A 7353-nucleotide genomic window follows, 5' to 3' on the forward strand; every position below is an offset into this window, starting at 1 on the left:
ACAGTCTTATGACTTGGGGGGTAGAATCTGTTCAGGGTCCTGTTGGTTCCAGACTTGGTGCATCGGTACCGCTTGCCGTGCTGTAGCAGAGAGAACAGTCTTATGACTTGGGTGGCTGGAGTATTTGACAATTTTTAGGGCATTCCTCTGACACTGCCCGGCACAGACGTCCTGGATGGCAGGGAACTCATCCCCAGCGATGCAGTGGGCCGCACGCACCACTCTCTGCAGCGCCCCAGGGCCGGATGCCAAGCAGCCGCCACACCAAGCGGTGATGCAGCGCATCTGAGAGTATAGGTTTAACAAGCAGATTATCCGTTTCAGTTGACTGAAAAAACAAAGTTTATGTAGTCACACACGGACACAGGAGACTGATCAACTCAACAACCTCCCCCTGTTCGCCCCTCTGTGTGTGTGTGTTTGTGTGTGTGAATGCATGTCTGTGTGTGTGTGAATGCGTGTCTGTGTGTGTGTGTGTGTGTTGTCACCGGGCCCGGCAGCTCGGCCTCAGCCCAAAGATCCCTGGTGAGGAGTCAAACTTTCCTTAATGGCCCTGAATGAATAAAAACTAGCCTATTAAAAGGCAATCGGGAGGCAATGAGCTGTCTCTTATACACATCTAGATGTGTATAAGAGACAGGTAGTGTCCCACCAAGAGTTCCTGTTTTTCCATTGGATGGAAACCTAGCTGCTGTCTGTAAGCTTTTCCCACCAAGAGTTCCTGTTTTTCTATTGGATGGCACCCTACCTGGTGTCTTTAAGCTTTTCCCACCAAGGGCTCCTGGTTTTCGAGTGGAGGGCTCGGTTGCTGCTGTCTGTAAGCTTTTCCCCACCAAGAGTTCCTGTTTTTCTATTGGATGGAAACCTAGCTGCTGTCTGTAAGCTTTTCCCACCAAGAGTTCCTGTTTTTCTATTGGATGGAAACCTAGCTGCTGTCTGTAAGCTTTTCCCACCAAGAGTTCCTGTTTTTCTATTGGATGGAAACCTAGCTGCTGTCTGTAAGCTTTTCCCACCAAGAGTTCCTGTTTTTCTATTGGATGGAAACCTAGCTGCTGTCTGTAAGCTTTTCCCACCAAGAGTTCCTGTTTTTCTATTGGATGGAAACCTAGCTGCTGTCTGTAAGCTTTTCCCACCCAAGAGTTCCTGTTTTTCTATTGGATGGAAACCTAGCTGCTGTCTGTAAGCTTTTCCCACCAAGAGTTCCTGTTTTTCCATTGGATGGAAACCTAGCTGCTGTCTGTAAGCTTTTCCCACCAAGAGTTCCTGTTTTTCTATTGGATGGAAACCTAGCTGCTGTCTGTAAGCTTTTCCCACCCAAGAGTTCCTGTTTTTCTATTGGATGGAAACCTAGCTGCTGTCTGTAAGCTTTTCCCACCAAGAGTTCCTGTTTTTCCATTGGATGGAAACCTAGCTGCTGTCTGTAAGCTTTTCCCACCAAGAGTTCCTGTTTTTCTATTGGATGGAAACCTAGCTGCTGTCTGTAAGCTTTTCCCACCCAAGAMTTCCTGTTTTTCTATTGGATGGAAACCTAGCTGCTGTCTGTAAGCTTTTCCCACCAAGAGTTCCTGTTTTTCCATTGGATGGAAACCTAGCTGCTGTCTGTAAGCTTTTCCCACCAAGAGTTCCTGTTTTTCTCACAACATCCTCTTTTCATTGTGTTATTGAAATCAACCTTGTTGTTTGTTTTTTAAATATGCCCCTTCCTTTTGGTCAACTTATTGGACAGTTTAAATACTGTTATTCGAGATATGAGTCCATACAATATTTGCAGACACACACAGCCTCGGTGTGAAAAACTCACTTTTACTTTGGGGATCAGAAAAGCACAGTCCAAAATAACCTTCCAACTTCAGCTACACAAATTTGTCAAACCTGACAGCAATTTAATAAGTCCATGCACATATGCACCCCCCCCCCCACACACACACGCACTCACCCCCCATCCCCCACAGATACACCCAGTCAACACTCAACCCCTCCACACACGCAAACGCAAACACACACACACACACTACCTCCCGACCCATCTCCCCTCCCACCACATGAACTCGTGTGGGCAGGCATACGTAAATTTGTGCGCTGTGGCAGCATCAGTGTGGTCGGGCCCTGCGGCCCCCTGGCCCCCCTATCCCAGGCATTAGGTAATTGAGTGTCTTTGCTCAAGGCCTTTCATGGATCAGGGTTTTTTATTAGCTCTGTTCCGAGCAGCCACGGCCCCGCAGCACACACACACACACACACACACACACACACACACACCAATTGCCTGGAAACGAGAGGAACGAGAGAACACTTTCCCCAGAATGAGATAAATAAGGTGGCACGCAACGGGGTCTCCCATTGCTGACAGCAGGGGCAGGGTATGCCCCGTGTCTCAGCTGCACTGGACACTTTGCTGGGGGAGGTGTGTGTTGAGCTTTACATGTGTGTTGAGATATATCAAGGTACATGATTTCGCTCTGTATAGCATTCTCTCGGTTAGATATGTTTCTTTGGCTTTATATACAGTACACTATTCAAATAATGATTTGTGGAAAATGGTTAAGGGGAAAAGGCTTTGTCGGTCATGCATATTTTAGTGTAATAGTCTTTGTGTACTCTAGGAACTTCTTAGGGATAGGCGTCCCGCTAGGATAGGCGTCCGGTGAAACTGAAGGGTGCACAATTCAAATAAATAATCATACAAATTATGGATATTAAACATTTAGGTTCATATAAGTGTCTTATATCGGCTGAAAGCTTAAATTCTTGTTAATCTAACTGCACTGTCCGATTTACAGTAGCTATTACAGCGAAAACATGCCATGCGAATGTTTGAGGACGGCACCCCACATCCAAATATTTTTCCACCGGCACAGGTTTCATACATTCAGAAATAATAAATATTCACTTGCTTTTCGAAAATCTTCCTCTGATTTGTCATCCAAAGGGTCCCAGCTATAACATGTAGTGTCATTTTGTTAGATAAAATCCTTCTTTATATCCCAAATAGTCTGTTTAGTTTGCGCCATCGATTTGAGTAATCCACTCCTTCAACATGCAGAGAAAGGAATCAGAAAATCTACCCCTAAACTTTGTTTCAACAAGTCAAAATAAATTTCTATTTACTCCTCAGATACCCTAAAATGTAATCAAACTATAATATTTCTTACGGAAAGAAGTATGTTCAATAGGAAACCGATTTTAGCAGGTGAGAACTGTCTTCATGGCGCGCGCAAACACAAATTTCCAAGACTGTGTCCTTGTACTAAAACTGACATTTCTTATTAGTTTTTGAAGTTAAAAGCCTGAAACCTTGAACATAGACTGCTGACACCTTGTGGAAGCCGTAGGAATTGCATCCAGGGAGCTAATTTTCAATTTGACCTTTTACTTGCCTTTTTTAGGAGGGTGGTCTTTTTTTTATCCAGTTGTTTTTTCTTTGGATTTTCTCCTACCATATCTATTGTGTTATATTCTCCTACATTATTTGAACATTTCTACAAACTGCAAAGTGTTTTCTCTCCAATGGTACCAATTATATGCATATCCTGGCTTCAGGGCCTGAATAACAGGCAGTTTACTGTGTGCACATCAATCTTAAAACTTCTTCAGGATTGGTGGGTCCCCTGTGGGACTGTTGAGATGACGTAGGTTAATGCGATTAGCATGACGTTGTATGTAACAAGAAAATTTCCCAGCACATAGACATATCTGTTATGGGCAGAAAGCTTAAATTATTGTTAATCTAACTACACTGTCCAATTTACAGTAGCTATTACAGAGAAATAATACCATGCTATTGTTTGAGAGTGCACAGCCCTCCCTTCGGCAAATCTGATCACGACTCCATTTTTCATTTTTCTCCTCCCTTCCTATAGGCAGAAACTCAAACTAGAAGAACCCATGCTAAGGACTATTCAACGCTGCTCTGACCAATCGGAATCCAAGCTTCAAGATTGTTTTGATCACGTGGACTGGGATATGTTCAAGGTAGCCTCCGAGAATAACTATGACAAATACACTGATACGGTGACTGAGTTTATCAGAAAGTGTATAGGAGATGTTGTACCCACTGTGACTATTAAAACCTACGCTAACCAGAAACCATGGATAGATGGCAGCATTCGCGCAAAACTGAAAGCGCGATCCAATGCATTTAACAATGGTTAGGTAACTGGGAATACGGCCGAATACAAACAATGTAGTTATTCACTCTGTAAGGCAAATAAGCAGGCAAAACGTCAGTATAGAGACAAAGTGGAGTCGTAATTCCACGTGTCAGACACAAGACGCAAGACAATCATGGACTACAAAGGGAAAACCAGCCTACGTCGCAGACGCGGACGTCTTGCTTCCGGACAAGCTAAACACCTTCTTTACCCGCTTTGATTATAACACAGTGCCACCGACACAGTCCACTACCAAGGACTGTGGGCTCTCCTTCTCCGTGGCCGACATGAGTAAGACATTTAAGCGTGTTAACCCTCGCAAGGCTGCCAGACCAGATGGCATCCCTAGCCGCGTCCTCAGAACATGCGCTGGCCAGCTGGCTGGAGTGATTTCGGACATATTCAATCTCTCCCTATCCCAGTCTGTTGCCCCCACATGCTTCAAGATGTCCAAAATTGTTCCTGTACCCAAGAGAGCAAAGGTAACTGAACTAAATTACTATTGCCCTGTAGCATTCACTTCTGTCATTATCAAATCAAATCAAATGTTATTAGTCAATGTGCGGTGGCACCGGTTAGTTGAGGTAATATGTACATGAAGGTAGAGTTATTAAAGTGCCTATGCATAGTATGGTCTACAGCTTATCATGAGATATGCTACCTCAGGCGAGTAATAGCTTGAGACTTCCTTAGATATCTTGCACCAGCTGTTATTTCCAAAAATACATAGCCCTCCGCAACCTTGTCTTACCAGACGCTGCTCTCATGAAGTGCTTTGAGAGACTAGTCAATGATTATATCACCTACTTTACCTGACACCCTAGACCCACTTCAATTTGCTTACCGCACCAATAGATCCACATATGCTGCAATCGTCATCGCACTGCACGCTGCCCTATCCCATCTGGATAAGAGGAATACCTGTAAGAATGCTGTTCATTGACTACAGCTCATTCTACACCATAGTACCCTCCAAGCTCATCATTAAGCTTGAGGCCCTGGGTCTGAACACAGCCCTGTGCAGCTGGGTCCTGGATTTCCTGACGGGCAACCCCCAGGTAGGGAGGGTAGGAAACGACAACTCCACTTCGCTGATCCTCAACACTTTGGCCCCACAAGGGTGCGTGCTCAGCCCCCTCCTGTTCTTCCTATTCACCCATGACTGTGTGGCCACGCACACCTCCATCTCAATCATCATGTTTGCAGACGACACAACAGTAGTAGGCCTGATTACCAACAATGACAAGACATCCTACAGGGAGGAGGTGAGGAACCTGGGAGTGTGGTGCCAGGTWAAATAACCTCTCACTCAACGTTAGCAAAACAAAGGAGCTGATCATGGACTTCAGGACACAGCAGAGGGTGCACAACCCCCATCCACATCGACAAGACCGCAGTGGAGAAGGTGGAAAGCTTCAGGTTCCTCGGGGTACACATCACTGATGAACTGAAATGGTCCACTCACACAGACAGTGTGGTGAAGAAGGCGCAACAGTGCCTCTTCAACCTCAGGAAACTGAAGAAATGTGGCATGGCACCAAAAACCCTTACAAACTTTTACAGATGCACAATCAAGAGCATCCTGTCGGGCTGTATCACCYCCTGGTACGGCAACTACACCACCCWCAACCACAGAGCTCTCCAGAGGGTGGGGCGGTCTGCCCAACGCATCACCGGGGYCAAACTACCTGCCCTCCAGGACACCTACAGCACCCGATGTCACAGGAAAGCCAAAAATAACCACCTGAGCCACTGCCTGTTCACCCCGCTATCATCCAGAAGGCGAAGTACAGGATGCACCTCAAAGCTGGGACCAGAGAAGATTGAGAAAACAGCTATCTAATCTCAAGGCCATAGACTGTTAAAACAGCCATCACCAGAGCACGTTAGAGTCTTCCTGCCCGCGTTATGATAATAGACTTGAACTCGCTGGCCACTTTTAAATAATGAAACACAAGTCACTTCTAATAATGTTTATATATTTTGCATTACTCATCTTGCAATATGTATATACTGATATTCTATTCTATTTCGCCAGCTGTATCTTAGTCTATATGCCCAGCTCTGACCATTGCCTTGTAAACAAAATATTATATATTCTTCATTCCATTCCTTTTTTTGTGCCTATTGTGTGTATTGTATTGTGTGTATTGTTGTGAAATTGTTAGACATTACTTGTTAGATATTACTGCACTGTTGGAGCTAGAAACACAAGCATTTCACTACACTCGCAATAACATCTGCTAAACACGTGTATGTGACAAATAAAATGTGATTTAATTTGATAATGGTTTATTTTCTCTCTCTCTCTCTAAAGTCATGTATCTCAATCTTTAACTTTAGAGGTGAAAAGCTAGCACCCCACTACTGATTAACACACACTAACACACAGCACGGAGGAGACAGAGCGCTTTGACTAGATTAGCGAACTCACACACACATGCATAACTCTACTGTACTGCACTGCACCACTGCACTAACAGCATGCAGTTATCATATTGATACATCGTTCGTACTTGGCCACCTCTCTGGCCGTTTGAGGACAACTCAGGTCAGATTGTGTTCTCTGATAGTCCAGGAGGGAAACTAAACAGTCTTATTTCCTCCCAGACAGCCAGAAGAGGTGAAGATACCGCTCAGTTTCATCAGACACCACCGTGCCATTACCTTATATCCAGTCTGCCTCTACTTCAACCTCTTAAAGGTATTTCTTGACTGCTTAATTTCTCAGCAGGGAAGCTTTTTCCCCATGAAGATGATCTTGAGCTGGGAAACATAAATTGATTCTAAAGAGGAAATTAGATGGTGCTTATTACACTGTCTAACTAGTAATCCTCTGTCATTCGTCTGGCGCGTGATGAATGTCCTGCTTTTTGCCTACCTCTCCTGCTTACCAATGAGGTGGCGTCAGAGAGAGCCTGCGCGCACACACACTCACATACTGAAACACACACACATACTGAAACACACACACACAGTGATGCTTTCATACACACAGTGAAATAGACACTCGCACGCACAGACACACACACACACACACACACACCTACCTGGCTGTCTAATGAATCTCTATCGGCCTGCGCTCCTCTCCCATTGACTGAGGAGAAGATAATGATGGATATGGTGATTTTCAAGTGCATTTCTGATTAAATTATACCCATTTTTCTATTCTCTCTCGCTCTCTCTCTCTCTCTTTATTCTT

General features: G+C 44.7%; 1 long non-coding RNA gene across 1 annotated transcript in view; it reads left to right on the forward strand.

Moving 5' to 3' along the window:
• Nucleotides 1–6849, forward strand: part of LOC139025028 (uncharacterized) — a 43556-nt gene extending 36707 nt beyond the window's left edge. The window contains exons 2-3 of the long non-coding RNA XR_011476460.1: nt 3861–4633; nt 6762–6849. This is a non-coding gene — a long non-coding RNA (uncharacterized lncRNA). The remainder of the gene's footprint in view (nt 1–3860; nt 4634–6761) is intronic.
• The last annotated feature ends 504 nt before the right edge of the window (nt 6850–7353 follow it).

The sequence above is a fragment of the Salvelinus sp. IW2-2015 genome, unplaced genomic scaffold, assembly GCF_002910315.2.
Source record: "Salvelinus sp. IW2-2015 unplaced genomic scaffold, ASM291031v2 Un_scaffold2154, whole genome shotgun sequence".
Classification (NCBI taxonomy): domain Eukaryota; kingdom Metazoa; phylum Chordata; class Actinopteri; order Salmoniformes; family Salmonidae; genus Salvelinus; species Salvelinus sp. IW2-2015.